The sequence below is a fragment of the Lissotriton helveticus genome, chromosome 1_2 (assembly GCF_964261635.1).
Source record: "Lissotriton helveticus chromosome 1_2, aLisHel1.1, whole genome shotgun sequence".
In the NCBI taxonomy this organism is placed as follows: domain Eukaryota; kingdom Metazoa; phylum Chordata; class Amphibia; order Caudata; family Salamandridae; genus Lissotriton; species Lissotriton helveticus.
In genome coordinates this window covers 102,924,583-102,944,837 of record NC_136058.1, presented here as the reverse complement: position 1 = coordinate 102,944,837, position 20,255 = coordinate 102,924,583, and the positions used below count along the sequence as shown (strand labels likewise).

Genomic DNA, 20,255 nt, shown 5'->3' with positions numbered 1-20,255 from the left:
GGGGCCACGCCCCCATGCAAATGAGGGACTGCCCTCTGATAATAGCGCTGGGCAGTTTAGGTGCGCCAGCGATATCAGCATTACAGAAGGGCCCCTTCTGTAATAACAAAGTGTCAAGGGACACGCAAAGGGGGCGCAAACACCCATTGTGCCCCGGTGGCACTCTGGTAACACGGCCCGGTAGCTATGGCATAAGCAGTAGGCAACTGCCCAGAAAAATGTGTGCTAAGTTCAAGCAATACAAACATCTTCCAAGTCAAGAAAACAACACAGCACTTATTCATGCTGACCGCGCTGTAGCATAGGTCCTACACATCAAGCGGATCGTCTCATTTAAAGTTTTTACCTTCTAGCATAGGCTACATTCTGTAAGTCAGAATTCTCCGATGGGGCAAGGTCCAAGGGTCATTTAAGACCGATAACTCTTTGTGGAGCTCCCACTAAGGCTATTGGATTTGTAGCAAGACCTCCAAGTGGGAAAAAGCTGGAATGCTTAGCTTTACCGCTTTGCTGCTGGGATAGATTTGCCCCGGTAGAAAGTATTGCCTTTGGACACAGTCACTTTTTTGGTCCTCAAAATCCTGCAGAGTGGCAAGACTGAAATCTGTAGCTGGGAACGCCTGCACAAGGCCTCAATGCAAGGTCACTGTGAACCATTTGTCAGTGTAGCAAAAAGCTCCAGCAGGAGGAGCCTAGTTATCTAGCCTGCTTAGAGTGCAACCTCACTGGACAAGCTTCTGCAACTTGTCTCAGTCCTTCAAAGGTGAAAAAATATTAAAAAGCCCCACTTTTCTCTAACTGCTAAACTTCTAGGGACCAGATTCTCCCCAGCCAGGGCTCCTGCAGGGTCCAGTCCCCGGTGGTCAGCTGTGCTTTCTTAGAGTCAGAAGTTCGGCTTTTTGTGTCTCTGGACAAAAGATCAGCCACTGGATGCTTAAAGAGCAGTTCCAGTATCAGGAGGAGTCTTGAGTCCTTACAAATTCTTTCTTCCAGGAAGGCATTCTTTATCAGGTGTAGTGTTCCCAAGTACAAGCTTTCGCCCAGTGATACCACCCAGTCCTTCAAGCAGTAAGGGTGCCCATATTCATTCTGGTAGCCAAAATATGCGCCGTGCGTAGTCAATCTTTGTACAGTACTCAGGAGAAACACTCCTCAGGATAATCAGTTGACAATATGTCTCTTCGAGTTCGCTAAGGATAACCATCAGAATGCATGGGCATAGGGTGTCTATGCCCACTCATAGCTCTTCTCCTCTTGGCAACATTGTCAGCATATCATACTAATCATCATGTCTGGGCTAGATGCAGCTCGAAGAGACTCAACAGACAAACCTCAGGGTTCACACTCAAGGGTTCATCGGTCAAACCCTTGCAGGCATCCTTCCAGTAATCATATTTGTGCACACTGTGATGCAGTTGCAGAACGACTTCACTGCTCATACCACATCTAGAGCAAGCCTCAGAGATGAATGGGGCCATCTTCTTAAGTTTCACTGGGGTAACACAAACCTACTGTAGAAATTTAAAGAGTATTAATCTATCTTTATAGTTCAATTACTATAGGCAGGCTGTAGGCAGGCAGCTGCCACTAAGCATCTTTCAAAGCATACCTCAACTCATCCTCTAAGGCCCCATAAGCACCCCTCGCTCTAAGTCTAAGGGGTCTAGTGGCCACCTACTTCATATACATAATAGATGTCAAATGTCTTGGATGCTTAGCTGCCATAACACATCAAAACAAGGGCGATTCTTTAAGGATTATGGGGAAGGTCAGGAAACTTTTTGAGTTATACAAACTGAGATAATAAAACATGGTCAGCAGAGTGACTGTACCTTTCTTTCTCAACTGGGCTAATGTAACAAAAGTGCCACAAATATATTTCGCTCTACCAGTGTCTTTATGACCAGCACCTCAAATTCTCCAATAATTTTGCTGTTAATCTTGATCACTGGGCTGTGAATTCTGGCAATGGGAAAGGAAGGGTAAGAGGAGCAATTAATTCCCTATGTACCTTATTAAGCTAAGCCAAGCCTCTAATACTGAATGAATACATTAGATTTAATTTCTAGGAGGTTTGTATCTGAAAAGTAAATTTAGAGGCAAAGTATTTTTTTAATGCTCACATGGGGAAAATTGGGCAATGGTGAATGCCCCAAAAATGAAAATTGGACCTGTGCAACAATAAGATAAGGGAAAATGTGCTATAGAAATACCACATATGTACATATGCGGTTCCCATTTAGGAAAAAAATGGAAATGCACCACAAAGAAGGTTACATCACAATGCATTACCAGCCCACAATCCAGCAACCTATCCTATCATTTGTTGACTTTATGCTCGACTTTGACCACGTACAGAGCTCCGCTGCCTTTTGGCTAGGCTTGCGCCACAGAAATACCACAAATGTACATAGCACACTCCTAAATCTGAAATCAGTAACCTCCTGTGTGCACACTGTGCACCCGGGCATGATCTCTCTCACTGAATGGCCTTCCTAGATCAACTGAATCACAGCAGAACATAGCTGCACGAAGCCATCAATGTACAAAAATGAGCACATTCTGATGGGCAAAAGGAGGATGAAGGCAGGGATGGCAATGCCTGATCATTAACACGCTTGTGAATAAGGTGGTGTACGCAACAGAAAGTGATGTAAGAAAACTTTGGCATCTATTGTATCAACACAGATGCTACCTGTTGTAGGTTCTTAAAAATGCAATAAAAACAATGATACATTTTTTTTTAATGGGCGCAATTTAGGCAAAACCATAATTTTAACGAGCAAACTGTGACTAATCATGGACAGGGGAAGCGGCATAGACAGCAACTTATTTATTAATTATTTATTTAAAATTTCAAACCAGCACTGATGCACTGTGAATTATGTGGGAGTTTTACATTACAACAAACATAAGATTTACTTACAGTGAAAAGCAAAGAAGTCAAGGAGGGGTTGTGGTATACAATTCAATGGGCAAGCAAGGCTTGATCCACTGAACTTCAAGAAGGACACTGGGAGAAGCACAACAGCCTAGAGCCTGATGATCTTGCTGAACCACCATGACATAGTATGTAAAGTGGTTGCAGAGCACAGGGTGTAAAGTTGAAAGCAGAAAGTCAGAATATTGCAGTAGGGTAGCAATTCAGTGGGTAACAAATGTAAGGAGGGGGAAAATGGGAGGTAGGTATTATGCATTAGATAGAGTTTGAACAGATAAGTTTTTAGGTGCTGCCGAAACAACAGTAAGGTGGGCTTAGTTTGGAGAACTACAGGCAGTGAGTTCATCAGAAGAGTTGCAGATCCTGAAAAAGACTGGCATTTCTTGTACACCCTTTTGAAGCTTGGACTTTCCAGGAGAAAATTCACTTTAAGTAAGAGGCCTCTCAGACCCCCAGATTGTTTGAGGATATTGGATAGGTAAGGAGGAGAGTTGAAATAAACTTCTTTGTAGCCAAACCACCCTAGTTTAATCTTTATTCTTCCCCCAATGGGGATTCAGTAGAGATCATTGAGGATCCGTGTGATATGGGATCTGAATTTATTTTTGATGAAGTGAGAAGTCTGGCGGTGGAGTGGAGAGCTGCCATGTGCTGGATGAGGGTCGAATGGGGAAGGCCAGATAGGACAGCATTTCCAGAGTCCAACTGTGATAAGATTAGGTTGTGAGCTGCAGATTTGAGGAGAACTGGTGTTAGGAATGATTTGCGCTTTTTCAGAGCCTTAAGATGGGAGTTTGCTATTTTTGCTATTTCGCTTATGTAAAGGTTTCTGAATGATTCTTAGCGAGGCTACCAAAGATAAGTGAGATGGTGTGACTTCAGTAATGTTCTGTTGCCTCAACAGTACTGAACTGAACTTCTTTATATATTTGGGAAATAACTGGATGAATTCATATTGTTAAGTGCTGAGTGGATGGAAATGTTCAGCCATTAAGGATTGATTATTAAAAATATACAGATATAAAGTTGAAGGTGTCACATAGTGAAAACGTCTTTAGATAAACCTGGTGTCTTGTCAGCATACTGAAGAATTGTGATCCCCCCCCAGTTCCCACACACAGAAAAGAGAGTGGTTCCACATAGAGACTATAGAGAGGGCTAGTATGGAACCCTGCCAAAGTTGGTAGTGGGGTCATAGACATTACCTTTATTTTTAACAATTTGGAACTGATTTAATAAAAAAGAGGAGAGCAGACTTAGGTTTGATCCCTGTATTCTGAACCTTTGTTCATGTAGGGAGAGAAGAGGGTTATGATCAGCCATGTCAAATGCTACAATGGGATCTACAAGAACGAGGATGCAAGTCACCCCGCCCAGCATCTGCTAAACATGAACCAGAGCTTTTCTATCTTGATTATGACTTTTTTAACCATGGCTTCCAATACTGCAAGGATGTCTACATAGTTCCTCTCACATAAGGTAGGCTAATTCCCAGCAATTGCTACACCAAATAGTGTAAAGTCCATTGTAACACAAACCACTCCACATCAGTCTGGATGGCAGACATTAGGCGCAAATGTTCAGACTTATACCAGTTTATTCATTGTCCAGAATACATATTAACCTTGGTGACATTTTCAATTATGGGGCAGAGATTTTTTGGAGGGTACTTCACATAACAACAAAATATCATCATCATATAGGCTGGTAACGTTTACGATTTTAAATCCTGATACCTCCTGGAGAGTCCTATCTTGTATAATGCAAGCTAGGGATTCCGCAGAGCAAATAGCAACGGAGTGCTATAGAGTCAACAGCCCTGCCTGCCATCTCGTTCAAAACAGATAACGCTTGAAAGTACCACATTGATACTGTTAGCAGTAGGACGCAAATAATATAGCTTTACCGAATAAATAATTACTCACACCGGCCCTATGTAAGGCCCTCTCTGCATCTAGAGCCGTATCTACAGCTACCAGCCATGGATCAACATTATGAATAATTTAGATTAATTTCTTCAAGTTGTCCTGCATGGATGTGGCTGGAATAACCATACCCGTTGCGGACAGAACCAATAATGGCATTTGTGAAAGGAGTCTATACACCAACAACTGAGCCTAATATCTGCATTGATCAGAGACAGAACAAAGAGCACCCCTCTGGCAGTTTACTCAATTTTAAAAATCAGTAATGAGAGCTGCCTTAGTCAAAGATGGTACATGCCCAACTAAGAATGCCTCCATAAATATCCGGAAAACGGGAATGAAAGGATCAAATCTGACATTTCTCTGAAGGATTATATAGGAATCCCTTCTGCATCTGAGGATTTATAATTGGCCAAGTCACAGATAGACACTTTTAGCTAATTGGTTGGGATGGGTGTATTTCAGAAACTCTTTCTGCTCATCATCAATCCAAGCCAGGGCAATTTGGCCTACATATGTCTTACTGTCCACTGTGCTGTACTTCAATTTAGAAGAGTACAATGACCCATAATGTCTCTCTAATATTTTTGAGGATCCTTAATGCCCATCGCTTCTTCGTCCATTAGGTCAAGAATATCATTATAGCCCCTCTTCTTCTGCATCACAGGCCAGAAAGCAGCTGGGCGTCATTACCATATATCGTGGCTGCCACCTCATGATTAAGGGCCTGATTACGAGTCTGGCGATCCAAGGACCGTCATACTCTCTGGGGCAAGGAAGTAGTGGCCCAGCCACAGCCGCACCAACGGTCCAACCTCCGTATTACAACTTTGTCGGTCAGACCGCCACTGCACTGCCGCAACCGCCAGGGAACCGCATTCCCCAACGATCCCGATGCGGCTACCGTGGCGGTTAGAGATCACAATATGCTGGCGGTGACGCTGCAGCACCGCCATGCATATTACGAGTTTCAGGACCGCCAGCAGTATCATGTGCTGGCGGTCATGAAACAAAGGGGGCCATACAGGGCCCTCTCGTGCCCCATGCATGAGGTGCATGTAGGTGGCCACATATTGTGCCCCCCGTGTGCATGCAGCCCCAGTTCCAGCAGGGCATGTACTTCAAAGTTTATGCCGTGCTGGAATGCACTGTGGTGGTCCTGCGGCGGTGTGTTTCTAATGCATACATAGGTGGTTTTAAAAGACACCGCCCACCCGCCAGACCACAAAAAACTCGTAATCTGGTTAGTGGCGCCATGTTTGGTAGTCCTGGAGTGGGGCGGTGGCGTAGCGGCCCGCTCCAGGACCAACAAACTTGTAATCGGGCCCTATTACATTCGATTTCAATGTCTGCCATCACCCAAACCTTCTCAAGTGTGACTTTGTTTTGCTGCAACGTCGCTTCCCCTTTCCCAGCATATTCTGATAATAATTTATCCAGTGTCCTCTAAATTTTTAATAGAAATCCAAATGGGTTTCTAGGACCCCACAATCCATCAATATATATATATTTCACGTAGTAACACATTATGGCCTCTTAAAAGGAACCCTCATTACACTTAAAAAACACCTTAAACTCCTGCCTCAGTGTTTGTTTCAATTCCTCATCTGTCAATCTCCAAAATCTTGTCAGTGGAGAGGGGATAGTTAAGACCTAATCAACTACTAGCGAGGAGTGGTCTGAACGTGTCCTGGATAGTATATAGCATGGTCTCCAGTATCTACTGAGGTGTGTGACCCGTGCAATGAAATCAATCATTCAGTCCATGTTGTACACTTTTTGGGAGCAATAAAGTATAGTTTTTAAAACTAAGATTGAGATGTCAGCATACATCCAATAAGTCATAGTATTACATAACGGTACAGAGTCACCATGCTGTCCAAGTAATCAGTTGGGCAGAGGCATTTGATCTGTTGGTAGCTAAATCGAAGAACATATTGAAATATCTGGTCACAAGTAGCGCAGTACCCCCGATACTGATGCATCCATGCTATCACTGTGTCATATATTTTCAAAGGAGTTCATATTAGAAGCATAGCTACATGATGTGGGGATTTTGTATGCAAATAGTTCACTCACAATGTAAACTAATCACACTCTCCACCTGTACCTTGGTGACAAAACTTCACTTCTTTGTGTCTCTTGCAGCAACAAGATATTCATCTTGAACTTCCTATCGTTTGAGATAACGTTTCTAGCCTTACCAGGGTTGTTTAATACACTAACATTCCAGGATATCACTCACACTGAAAGCATTATGAGGGTGCAGCCCATCCACAAGAAACTACTGGATTATACACACCCTTATAATGACCATTCATACAAGGGCGCACACATGCTGCAATCTAAAGCATTCTTCTTATACCTGCGTTCTCAGTGGAATACTCATTTTCAACACTCTTTGGGTACCCAAAGTCAAAACATACTGCGACAATACAAAGTAGTTACACCTCTTCTCCCCTTGGGATCAAACCCCACTAATAGCAGTACAACCACTGACAACTGCCCCGTGCTAAAACCCACATCACACAAACAACAAATCCAAATCGTCAGCGAAAAAATCCACCCTCAATGTATGATAAAATTGTTAGTCCAACAAGCAACAGTGGTCAACACAAGGCACGTGACAATCCAGCACAGGAGTTAGCTCTCTTCTTTTTCTACTGGGAAAAGCCCAGCTGGCAAACCTGGCAAGCAGATTAGCAATTGTTATTGATACGTCACATGCAAGGCCTGATTTCTTAAACATATTTTGCAATAATGCTGTTGTGTAATATGGTATGTATAGTAGAAACTGGTATGCCATAGCAGGTAACACAGTTTCCTCGGGGGGGGGGGGCTAGAACTAGTTGAATTTGTATGAGTAGATCAACACCATTTGTGCTGGTTGCAAAACACTGCTTTCGCAGCACACTTTATTGACTAGAGATTATCTCACCAGTTGGAAAATCTGGCCATAGGGTTTCCAACTTTAGAAAAAGTGTGTTGCCGGGCATCTCAACTTCAATCCATTAGAGGGGTACATACTTTGCAGATGAGCAACCCCCTCACCAACACCTTCTCAGTCTGACTCAGGCTCTCCTCAAGCATCCAAGCCTGCAATTGAGCTCAGTATTTTACACATCAGCATCTCATCACCCATAACTGAGCTGATTCCACAAAATCTAGCATGGAGACAGGTCATCTGCATTACTGTTTCCTGGGGTGTGTCATAGAAAAGCCCTTCCTCCTCATGTCTAGCATCTCTCATGTCTAGTAAGTCTCATATCCCTGAAAGCAACCCTTTCATCTGGTGTCAACACAAAATAGGGGCTCCAATGTTTTAATCAGTGTACGGCAGTGGATGGCCTCACACGTGCTCAATTTGAATCCATAAAATATTGATGAAAATGCCTTGGAAAAGTGGAACCCATCCTGTTGCCCTACAGTAATAGGCCAACCCTTTTCCCAGCTAAAACCGTCCTTAATCATGGCATCTTCATAGATTCTGCACTCTCCCTAGAATTCTTGGTTTTGTCAAATTAATCTCTTGTGCAAAAGTCTCCCCTACACTGCACCAGAACACCACACTTCTGATTTAAAGTCTTCATCTAGTGGTGTCTTGATAATGGTAATGCCATTCACTTTGGATAGCCAGAGAAACTTTGCAAAAGGCTCTAGGTGAAACAAAATGGTGCTGCCTGGGTCTTCACCGGTTCCAGAGGTAGGGACCATATCAATTGACGCTATCTTAAAGGGGAATTGCCTCATTTGGATGGACGAATGGCCCCATGCAAATGAGGGAAATACTTTGGCTCTACATCAGTGTAGAACTAAGGATGCTGGTGCAGAGGCAAAAAGGCTGTCAAGCCAAAAAGAGACTGTGTGCGGTCTGTGCGCTCCCCCAGGGTGCACTTTTGAAGGGGAAAACGTGCGTGCCTCCAACCCATATACATCCCCCTGATGTGGGTGCAGTCACTCTTCACTCACTGCAAGGGCTTGAAGTCTTATCTTTGTCCCCTCTTTGAATTACAAGTCAGGTGCTGCTTACACTATAAATGATGGAGCGGCCTCCCACAAAAGTGCTTCCCTCCAGGCACACGCCGTCTACAGTGATAGCGGTTAGTGAGAGAAGCAACGCCAAGATATCGCCCGACGATAGCAAGCGATACTTACAGCAAATCCCTTGGATTACTGTGCTTTAACAACTCCATTATGCCTGGATTGTAAGTAACTAGTCCTGTGTCAGAGATGCGGCTGGTTCAACAAATACCATGTTTGACCAAACATAGGTGTCATTATTTAACTTTTTATTCATTGTCCTGAAGATGGTCCAACTGACTTTTTAGCCACAGAGACCGAAACGTCGGCCGTCTCATCTACTTCCACAGCTATTCAGTCTCCTTGAGAATTGTTTTCTGTTGTTTCAGATTCAATTTTCAATATATTAATAGTTTTGGAATGGATGTTTACATACTTGACCCTTAGGTTATAACCTTTGTATAACATTATGTTACCTCGGATCTTGTGTGTAGGTAGTTATTTTATTTATTTATTTATTTATTTATAATTACACTTGGTTAAGCGCACAGCTACCCGAAGGTTTCCCGGCGCTATAGTAGACACAATGTAGACAAGGTGAAGGGAGCATTAGATCAACCTCTTACATATCAAATAGCCAGGTCTTGATACCCTTACGAAAGGTCAGAAAACACATTTCCGAACGTAGGGATAGAGGTAAGGAGTTCCAAAGAGAGGGGGCTAGCAGGGAGAAAGACCGACCTCCCATTTTAGCTCTCTTGATACGTGGTACCTTCACTTTATTTTGGGTAGAGGACCTAAGTGCACGAGGGGGAACATAGCGCTGCACTAAAACAGATAGATAGTGTGGAGCTATTCCAGTCAGGATTTTGTGCATAAGGCACAAAGCCTTGAATTTAATCCTATTCTCAATGCGCAGCCAATGCAGTTTACGCATATGAGACGAGGTTGAAGTTCTAGCAGGAAGGTTACAAATAAGGCGAACAGCCATATTTTGTACCACCTGGTATTTCCTAGTTACCTCCTTACTGGCACCCAAGAGTAAGATGTTCCCGTAGTCCAGGCGTGAGATGACAAGAGCCTGGACTACCGTCCTCAGGGTGTCAGCAGGCAGCATCCACGTGATTTTCCTCAGCCACCTGAGGATGGTGGTACAGGTGGCGGAGACTTTCACGACGTGCTGCTTAAAAGATAACTGATTGTCGAGGAGAACCCCAAGATTACGAGCATTCGTAGTTGGAATAGGGAGAGGACCCATCTCCATAGGCCAATGTTGTGGGCCCCATAGCGAGATGTCTTGGCCAAACAGAAGCAGTTCAGTTTTATCCCCATTTAATTTTAATTTGTGATCATGCATCCATGCAGATATATGTCGAAGTCCATTTTGAAGGGACGAGGAAGAAGAATTTTTATTGGTGGAGAGTGAATAGATGACTTGCGTGTCATCAGCGTAAGAATAAATCGTGAGTCCTGACTGTTCTGCCAGGAAAGCCAGGGGTCTCACATATAAATTAAAAAAGAGGGGACTGAGGATAGAACCTTGTGGAACACCGTGTTTAGAAGAAAGGATAGATGAAACAGAGGAGGGAGAAAACACTTGAAATGTGCGATCAGAAAGAAAATTAGCAATCCAGGCCAGGGCGGAACCACCGACACCCACAGATTTCAAGGTGGACAACAAGATGGAATGGGAGACGGTGTCAAATGCGGCACTCAAATCAAGTAATATGAGTGCCACTGACTCCCCATTGTCCACCTTTAGTCTAATGGATTCCGACACTCCGAGAAGCGTGGTTTCAGTGGAAAAACCAGCCCTGAACCCGGATTGAGAGCCATGAAGAAGATTAGAAGTTTCAACATAAGAGGTAAGTAAAGAATTAACATGTTTCTCCAAAATTTTGGAAAAACATGAAAGCAAGGAGATGGGGCGGAAATTCGATGGGATGTTAGGATCTGCATTGGCCTTTTTTAATAATGGAACCACCATAGCATGCTTCCATTCATTGGGAACGATAGCTTCAGTTAGCGACGCATTCAGAAGTTTTAGGATAATCTGAAGCAAGGCTGGATCTAGGGCTCTCAAGACTTGAGGAGGCATTGGGTCAAGAGGGGAGCCAGAATTAATATCTTGAAGATATTTGTTTAAAAGTGTGGGAGAAATGGAATCCCAAGCATACAAAAGAGGAGATGCAAAAGTGGAACCAAGGTTAGTATCAGGAACGGGAGTGCCTAAAATTGGAGCGGAATTAGTAGATCCAACAGAATTAGAGTTAAAAGTATCGTAGATTTTATCAATTTTCTCAACGAAAAAATTGGCCAAAACCTCACATTGAGCAGAGTTTAAACAGGGGTCTTTGGGTGCCGTAGATGCACCTGAAAGCTCTTTAACAATTTTAAACAGCGCCTTAGGTCTATTTTGCGCCGTAAGAATAGAGGAACTGGCAAAATTGGCTCTGGCGGTGTCACAAGACAAGTGATAAGCTTTAAGAGCTGCCTTATATTTTGATTTCTGGTCAGAATTGTACTTTGAACGCCAAATGCGTTCCAATTTTTTGCAGTTCGATTTTTCCTGACGGAGCGCATCAGTGAACCATGGTGCTGGTGGATGATGGATTTGATGTTTGTTTTTTTGAGTTGGTAGACAAATATCTAAGGCCGTTGTCAACCATCGTCTTATGGCGGGCAGCTCCTTAGTAGATATACTAGAAAGCACAGGTTTGTCCTTGACAAGGAGGGAATTGAGGTTATCAATATCCAGGTGCTTCCAGTTCCTGCTAGCTTTGTGAGGGAGAGCGGGGTTCAAAGGTTTAACCATCCCTATTTCAATAGAGAAATTTACAATAAAATGATCTGACCAGATAACTGGTGTTGAGGATTGATAGGCGATGCCAGCAAGATTTGAGATAATAGGATCTAAAAGATTGCCGGCTTTATGAGTGGGATCAAAATTATGCAAATGAAGGTCTAAGGCCGCCAGGTCCTGTAAGAGACGTGCAGCAGTAGCACACGATTCCGAATTAAAATGAATATTTAAATTGCCAATGATAATGAAATTAGTAGATTGCGCTAAAAATGGGGAAATAAATTCTGGGAAGGAAGAAGCCCAGTTGCTAGCGGAACCCGGTGGCCGATAGATCAGCGTACCTGTTAAGGTAAATTGAGGGGAGAGTAAGAGCTTAAACAAACCCGCCTCACAATTTGGGAGATCGAGATCTTCCCATTTGCAAGAGAATTCTCTCTTGAAAATGATAGCGATTCCCCCACCGTCTTTGAGAACACGGTTACGCCCAATGAAGGTGTAACCATCGGGAAGAGCCATGGCGATGTCAGGGCCAGAGCTATCCGTTAACCAAGTTTCAGTGACGAACATGGCAGCTGGGCCATCAGCTGGGCCATCAGTCTCCAAAGTTATACTACCTTGTACCCTTTTATTTACTTACATTAAATAAGTTGATTTTTTTAAATAAACACCTGTGTTCATATTGTTTATTGGGAGATGTATCAAGATAAAAATGAGTTAATTTAGAATTTTGACTGTTTCTTAGTCAGTCACTAGTGGAGGACTGGACAACTGATTGATTCATATTATTTGTGTTCATTCAGTTTGTTTAAAATACATCCCTTGTAGTCATCTTCACTTATTCATTGTGCCTCAAGGCAGTGGCAGGTTCATAGCTTGCTGAAGTTGATAATTTGCTTTATAAAATAGCTGCAATATAAAAATGTACTAATACGACTTTATCTGATTTGGTTTGTAACATTGGAATCTTGCAAGTTAACCCAAAACTAGCTTTCACTCATCACAATGTGTTAGTTTCTAAAAGTGAGGAGAAAGCCTGCCATGCTACTGGCTTGGATTGCTATTTTTTCCTAATGTTTTAGGTGAAAAAATAGATAAGTACTAGTAGAGCTCTACTAATAAGGGTTCTATGCAGCCTGTTTTGAGACACTCAATGTCCTCTGGCAAATGAGAGGGTTTGATAAGAGCTGCTAGAAGGAACTGGTTCCCCAGGAATAAACTGTGTCCACTTGTCTATGTTTAAAAGTGATATCAGGTATTGGACTAGCAAGCTCACACATTTTTGTAAAACTTTTTTTCTTAGTTCTTTAAGTGCTAATTCCTGGAGAGGCCCTACACTGCATCCATTATTTTAAAAAGACTCCAGAAGCAAAATGGTATGCTTATCATTGTTGGATAAAATTGGCGTCTTGGTAAGCAATAACTTGATTCACACGTTCAAAGAGGTTTCTGTCCATATTGCATAAACATACAATAATGTAAAGGTGCTCCGGATACTAATATATAACAAGTTTTAAGACCAGCATCCCCTAAGGTATGCTTATTTCGTTGATTTCAAAACAACAGTTGATGCAGAAAAGTATGGGAAAATGTAACATATTGAGATGTTATAAAGTATACGTTTATGTTCTGACACCTGAGCTGGAGTTAAGCTTGGAAATGTGCCCACACTTAGGAATCCGATATAGATTAACAAAAGATTAAAATAGGGGTGTGTACTTGCGTTCTTCTGTCAGTCAAAAACATTTTGCCATGGACTAGGCTGACAAAATTAAAGACATTGGAACGTATAGATGGAGTAGTCATCCTGACAGTACAAGAATTTGCCTCCAATAGGCATTACAAGTCATGGAATAGCATAATATTGACAATGACCTCATTCTTAATTTGGCCAAATATAAAACTTTAGTTTTATTTGGTCATATTTGACTGAAAAATTAGAACTTTTTTTCATAAACAACTGCATAACAACTAGAACATAGGGCTACAAATTGTCAGGAATGCTTTTGAGGAACAAGGGGTACTCTACATGCATATTGCTTGTTAGAAAAATAAATCTGCAACCAATTTGCTTACTATGAGAAAATTAGATCAACGTCTTGATTGACCTAATCTAAATCATGGTTGTGATGTCATAGCGTTAAATGTTTGGACTCCATTTGGGTTATCCCTTACCTCGCATCTGAGTCAGAGCATTGTGGAATTCAATCTAAAATGACAAAAATTACTGCTTGAGGTGTAATATTTGAAATATTGCTTATCTAACTGGTCCCCTATACAATGTTATATTGCAATTAGTTTTAATTCAATTAACAATAAAGCTTTAAAAAAATATGGTTCACAAGGCTGTCAACTCTTGTGTTTTAAATCTCTATCATGACAGATAGCCTGGAGTCCTTGGTAAACCAGCTTCCCAGCAATCTTATAGAGAGGTGATGATCAAGCACCTCACTACTTCTTAACATAATCAATCAATCAATCATGCCATTTGTATAGCGCACTACTCACCTGGGAGGGTCTCAAGGCGCTTGGGGGGAGGGGTATGCTACTGCTCGAACAGCCAGGTCTTGAGTTGTTTCCTGAAGGCGAGATGGTCCTGGGTCAGCCGAAGGTGGATGGGGAGGGAGTTCCAAGTCTTGGCAGCCAGGTAAGAGAAGGATCTTCCTCCGGCGGTGGCTCTTCAGATGCGTGGTACGGCTGCAAGGGCGAGGCTGGTGGACCGTAGCTGGCGGGTGGGCGTGTAGAAGGTCAGGCGGTCGTTGAGGTACTTGGGGCCCAGGTCGTGGAGAGACTTGTGTGCTTGGGTGAGGAGCCGGAACGTGATCCTCTTGTCGACGGGGAGCCAGTGCATGTTCCTCAAGTGGCTGGAGATGTGGCTGCGTCGGGGGACATCCAGGATGAGTCGGGCGGAGGCGTTCTGGATGCGCTGGAGTCTTTTCTGTAGCTTGGCTGTGGTTCCGGCGTAGAGGGCGTTTCCGTAGTCCAGTCGGCTGGTGATGAGGGCCTGGGTGACAGTCTTCCTGGTCTCGGTCGGGATCCAGCGGAAGATCTTGCGAAGCATACGCAGGGTGTTGAAGCACGATGAGGAGACGGCGTTGACTTGTCTGGTCATCGAGAGGGAGGGTTCCAGGATGAAGCCCAGGTTGCGTGCGTGGTCGGTTGGCTTGGGTGCGGTGCCCAGGGCTGGGGGCCACCAGGAGTCGTCCCAGGCGGAGGGCGAAGATCCCAGGATGAGGACTTCCGTCTTGTCTGAGTTCAGTTTCAGGCGGCTGTCCTTCATCCACTCGGCGACGTCTTTCATCCCTTCGTGTAGGCAGGTTCTGGCGGTGTCGGGGTCTCTGGTGAGGGAGAGGATCAGCTGGGTGTCGTCGGCGTAAGAGATGATGTTGAGGTTGTGCTGGCGTGCAATGGCTGCGAGAGGTTTCATGTAGATGTTGAAGAGGGTGGGGCTGAGTGAAGATCCTTGCGGGACGCCGCAGATGACTTCGGTGGACTCGGAGCGAAACGGGGGGAGGCGGACTCTTTGTGTTCTTCCGGCGAGGAACGAGATGATCCACTCCAGTGCCTTCTCTTGGATACCGATATTGCTGAGGCGCTGGACTAGGGTGCGGTGGCAGACCGTGTCGAACGCAGCGGAGAGGTCCAGGAGGATGAGGGCCACTGTTTCCCCCTTGTCGAGCAGGGTCCGGATGTCGTCCGTGGCTGCGATGAGGGCGGTCTCGGTGCTGTGGTTGGCTCTGAAGCCGGACTGCGAGGGGTCGAGGGATCCGTTCGTCTCGAGGAAGGCGGTCAGCTGTCTGTTGACGATCTTCTCGATGACTTTAGCAGGAAAAGGGAGGAGCGAGATGGGGCGGAAGTTTTTGAGATCGGTGGGGTCCGTTGTAGGTTTCTTCAGGAGGGCGCTGATCTCGGCGTGCTTCCAGCTCTCCGGGAAGGTGGCGGTGATGATGTTCCGGAGTTGGGGTGCGATGGTGGAGTCGGCCTTGTTGAAGACGTGGTGTGGGCAGGGGTCGGTCGGTGATCCGGAGTGGATGGTGTTCATCGTGCGGGCTGTGTCTTCGCTGGTCACCGTGGTCCAGGTGCGAAGGGTGGCGGTGGGGGGCGTTGGTTCGACGGTTGGGTGCGTGGGTGGGGCGCCGAAGCTGTTGGGGATGTCGGCGATCTTGCGGTGGAAGAACGAGGCGAGGGAGTTGCAGAGGTCTTGTGACGGAGTGATGTCGTTGGTGCCGGTGCTGGGGTTGGAGAACTCCTTGACGATAGTGAAGAGCTCTTTGCTGTAGTGGGCTTTGTTGTCCAGTCGTTCCTTCAGGGATTTCTTCTTGGTGGTGCGGATGAGCTGGTGGTGCTTGCGGGTAGCGTGTTTGAGGGCGGTCATGTTGTCGGTGGTCCGGTCGAGGAGCCAGGCTTTCTCAAGGGTGCGGCAGGTCTTCTTGGAGTCCTTGAGGTCGTCGGTGAACCAGGATGCCTTCTTGCTTCTGGGTCTGCTGGGAGGGTTCTTTAGTGGCGCGAGGTCGTCGGCGCAGGCGGTCAGCCACTGTGTGAAGTTGCGGGCTGCTTCGTTGGGGTCCGTTGTGTTGGCGGGTGGGCTCTGGCTGAGGGAGGTGGTGAGCTGGTCTGCGGTGATCTTGCTCCAATTCCTGTGAGGTACCTGTTGCGGGTGGTGGTGAGTCGTGGATCTTTTGAAGCTGAAGTGGACGCAGCTGTGGTCGGTCCAGTGGAGTCTGGTGGCGTGGCTGAAGGTGATGTACTTGCTGGAAGAGAAGACGGGATCAAGCGTGTGGCCGGCGTAGTGGGTGGGGATGTTGACTAGTTGCTTGAGTCTGAGGTTGGCGAGGTTTTCCAGCAGGGCGGTGGTGTTGCGGTCCTTGTTGTTCTCCAGGTGGAAGTTGAGGTCCCCGAGGAGGATGTAGTCGGTGGAGGGGAGGGCGTGCGGGCTGATGAAGTCTGTGATGTCTTCGCTGAATTGTGTGCGTGGTCCCGGGGGTCTGTAGACGAGGGTGCCTCTGAGGGTCGTCTTAGGGTCGGTGTGAATCTGGAAGTGGAGATGTTCGGCTGCGGCGAAGGAGTCGTTGGCGTCGGTCGTGATGCGGATGGTGTTCCTGTGGACGATGGCGATGCCACCTCCGGTCTGGTTGATGCGGTCCCTCCTGATGATCTTGTACCCGTCCGGGATGGCGATGGCGATGTCGGGTGCAGAGCAGGCGTTCATCCAGGTTTCCGTGAGGAAGGCGACGTCCAGTGATGTAGCGTCGAGGAGGTTCCAGAGTTCCACGGCGTGTCTGTGGACGGAGCGGGTGTTGATCAGGATGCACTTGAGGTGGTTGCTGCTGGTGTTTGTCTTGGCGGGTGCGGGGCAGGTTCGGAGGCAGGTGAACTTGCAGGTGCAGCAGGTGAAGGGTCCGTGGGTGCGTCTCGGGGTGGCTCGGCAGCAGGCGTGGGTCTGGCCGGCATTGAGTGTGTTGAGAGTGGCGGCGTCGTAGGTCAGTCGGGTCGTCTTGCCTCGGCGGGGAGGGCCAGGGGTCCTGGCGCTGGGCGCGGGCCAGGCGCAGACGGGCGCAGACGGGCTTACCTTTGGCGCACCTTCGGCGCTCAATCGGCGCTCCCGCTGCGCGCGTCCGCTGCGCGCGTCCGCTGCGCGGTCGCTCTGGGGGCGTCATAAGTAAGGAGCCGGGAGGGAGGAGCAGCTGGGTGGCGGGAGCGGGGCGGCGAATGGAATCACAGGGGCGCCGGGCCGCAGGGAGGCAGCGGCGGGAAATTCCAAGAAGCAGTGGGAAATTCCCAGGAGCAGCGGGAAATTCCCAGGAGCAGCGGGAAATTCCCAGGAGCAGCGGGCAGCGAGCGAAGGAATCTGCAAAGGCAGGCAGGAGCGGCAGCAGTGAGTGGGGCGACCAAGCCCTGTGGAGGGCTGAGCGGTCACACTCTGTGGTCCCCTACGGTCCCCTTAAGTAAGGAGCCGGGAGGGAGGAGCAGCTGGGTGGCGGGAGCGGGGCGGCGAATGGAATCACAGGGGGGCGGGGCCGCAGGGAGGCAGCGGCGGGAAATTCCAAGAAGCAGCGGGAAATTCCTAGGAGCAGCGGGAAATTCCCAGGAGCAGCGGGCAGCGAGCGAAGGAATCTGCAGGCAGGAGGCGGCAAAGGCAGGCAGGAGAGGCAGCAGTGAGTGGGGCGACCAAGCCCTGTGGAGGGCTGGGCTGCATAGAACATTGCAGTCGTGTTGACCGTTTATGCAAACACCATCTTACCCCAAACCACCGTAGGATAATTGTGTGCTAGAAACACAACTGTCAAAACTAGAATGATGATCTTCAGAGCCTGTTTGGAAGTAGACCAAAAGTTTCACTTACGTAGAGGTTCCGAGAAGGGCTAACACTTGCAATCAGGATAATCCAATACAGTGCACATCTTTGATATTGGGAAGGCAGAGATGGCAGGTACATAAGTCAATAAGAGCTAAACAGACAATTCTCATGTGTACCCTCATTGCCATGGTTTAGCTTTGTATTAGTAGTGTAACACATGTCTGAGAAATCCTCAGAAACCAAATTATCTGTGTAGGTGCCCGATAGGGCAGTGTAACTAGATATATGTCTGGACGTAGCCATATAACCACTCCTTCAGCTAAAGAGCTGACAAGGCATGTGCCTCGTTTTGAGGAATTGTTTAGGAAGGAAGTAGTTGAATAGAAGATACAAGATGATGAATGGATTATGGGCCAGAATAGTATAAACATCCCTCTTCTTTCTATACACTGCAAAAAAAAAAAAAAAAAAGAGGAAGCAAACACCCTGACAAATCTCGGTTTGTGATACTGCTTGCATTAGTAATGACTTTAGAAGTATTTTAAACAGCATAACCATCTTTGGGTTTACGTTGGCCTTTAGGCTTCAGATATTCTGCTACAACAGATCTACAGTGGAGTAGTGCAAACAAAAGGTCTCAATTTGAACTCTGAGCTCATATAAAGACTACAAGTAAGCTGATGGGTAAGAACAAATCTCCATAAAGCTTCAGAGCCTGATTACAATATTGGCAGATGGTATATGTTGGAAATGGGATCCCTGGCTGGCCAGGGCTTTCGCCAAAGTCAGTCAGAGTCCACCACTCCCAAGTCAGGGCAAGGGAGTTACAGGCCAAGATAACCCCTGCTCACCCTCTAGGTAACGTGGCGCGAACAGCAAGCCTAAATTTGGAGGCGATGTGAGTTAAGTATTTGCGCATGCACCCCAGCAACAACACCCAGGACCCACCACAAAGGAAACTCCACACAAGGTTATATAAAAATAGCCTTTGTATTACACCAAAACACATTAGATAAAACACACACTTTACAATGTGCCAGAGGCACGGGCAGAATTTACAGGGGATATGTACAAGACAGGGCCACCTGGACCACTGTCAGGAATCAGAAGTAACACTTTCAGAAATAGCACTTAAAATGTAAATCACTGTAGCACAAGATATAAAAATAGAGTACACAACCAGTAATCACTGGTAAAGAGTAAATACCTCCTACGCAAACCTAAACACTGTAGGAAAATCACGCAGGGAACTAGGCCCTTATCATCAGGACCTATGGAAGGAAAACCATCACCTAAGCAGGTCACTTTTAGCAAAGGGAAGGAAACCTAAACAAATACCTAAGCAGGTCACATTTAGCAAAGGTAATGACATAAACAATCCTCTAAGCAGGTCACTTTTAGCAAAGGGGATAAAACCTAGACAATTGCACATGAAACATTAAAACACATTCAGAGGTGCAGGTAGAACATTTGCGCAGAAATCACATAAGCAGTAAATCATAAATTGCGCAGGGTGCATGAAGCACAATACTAGAAATGTCCCTCAGGCCAACTGGCCTCGCAAGGGCTGGAATGCCCTGAGTCTCAATGTCAGGGGAGGCTGCGCAGGCAGCCAAGAACACAAGCCTAAACGTAGCAACTGTCCACTAAGTGCTGGACAGTTGTGAATCACAGATAATGCCAACGTTGGAGCCTCGTGGGCTCAAGAACACAGATGAGGGAACACTGGGTGGGAGCCTCGGGGCTTCTGACTACACTCGTGTCCCAAGAGCCTCTCAGGGCTCGCAAAACAGATATGCTGGCACTTTAGAGCTTCTGCGCTCTAAACAATGAAAATGCCCCAGAGCCTCTCTCAGGGCTCTCAAAATCGCTGTGGGCATGGAGCCTCTCGGGGCTCGAAATACAGATTGCCCCCAGGAGCCTCGGGGCTCCAATCTCAATTGTGGGCTTCGTTGGAGTCCCTCACGGGGGACTCAGGAGCAACGGCCAATGTCACACGAGCCTCTCTGGGCTCAAAACCACTAGGCGCCCTTCGAGCCTCTCGGGGCTCTAACACAACCAGGGGGGACTCGTGGGAGCGGCCCGCTGCCAACCGGGGCCACTCTAAACAAACACAAATAACCCTGTCCCCGCACTCACCGGGATCTCGCTGGTGCTGCGGGGGCAGGAACACTGCCGGCTCTTCTCGCGCTGCTCCTCTCTGGCGGGACGGCGCTGCAGGGGCCGCGGGCGGGGCTCCCCTTCACTCGGGAGCCTCGCAGAGACGCTGCA

At 46.5% G+C, this 20,255-nt stretch overlaps 1 protein-coding gene across 14 annotated transcripts in view; it reads right to left on the bottom strand.

Annotated features, from left to right (window-relative positions):
• DOCK7 (dedicator of cytokinesis 7) overlaps positions 1 to 20,255 on the bottom strand; it is an 870,736-nt gene that overhangs the window by 324,430 nt on the left and 526,051 nt on the right. The window lies entirely within an intron of this gene.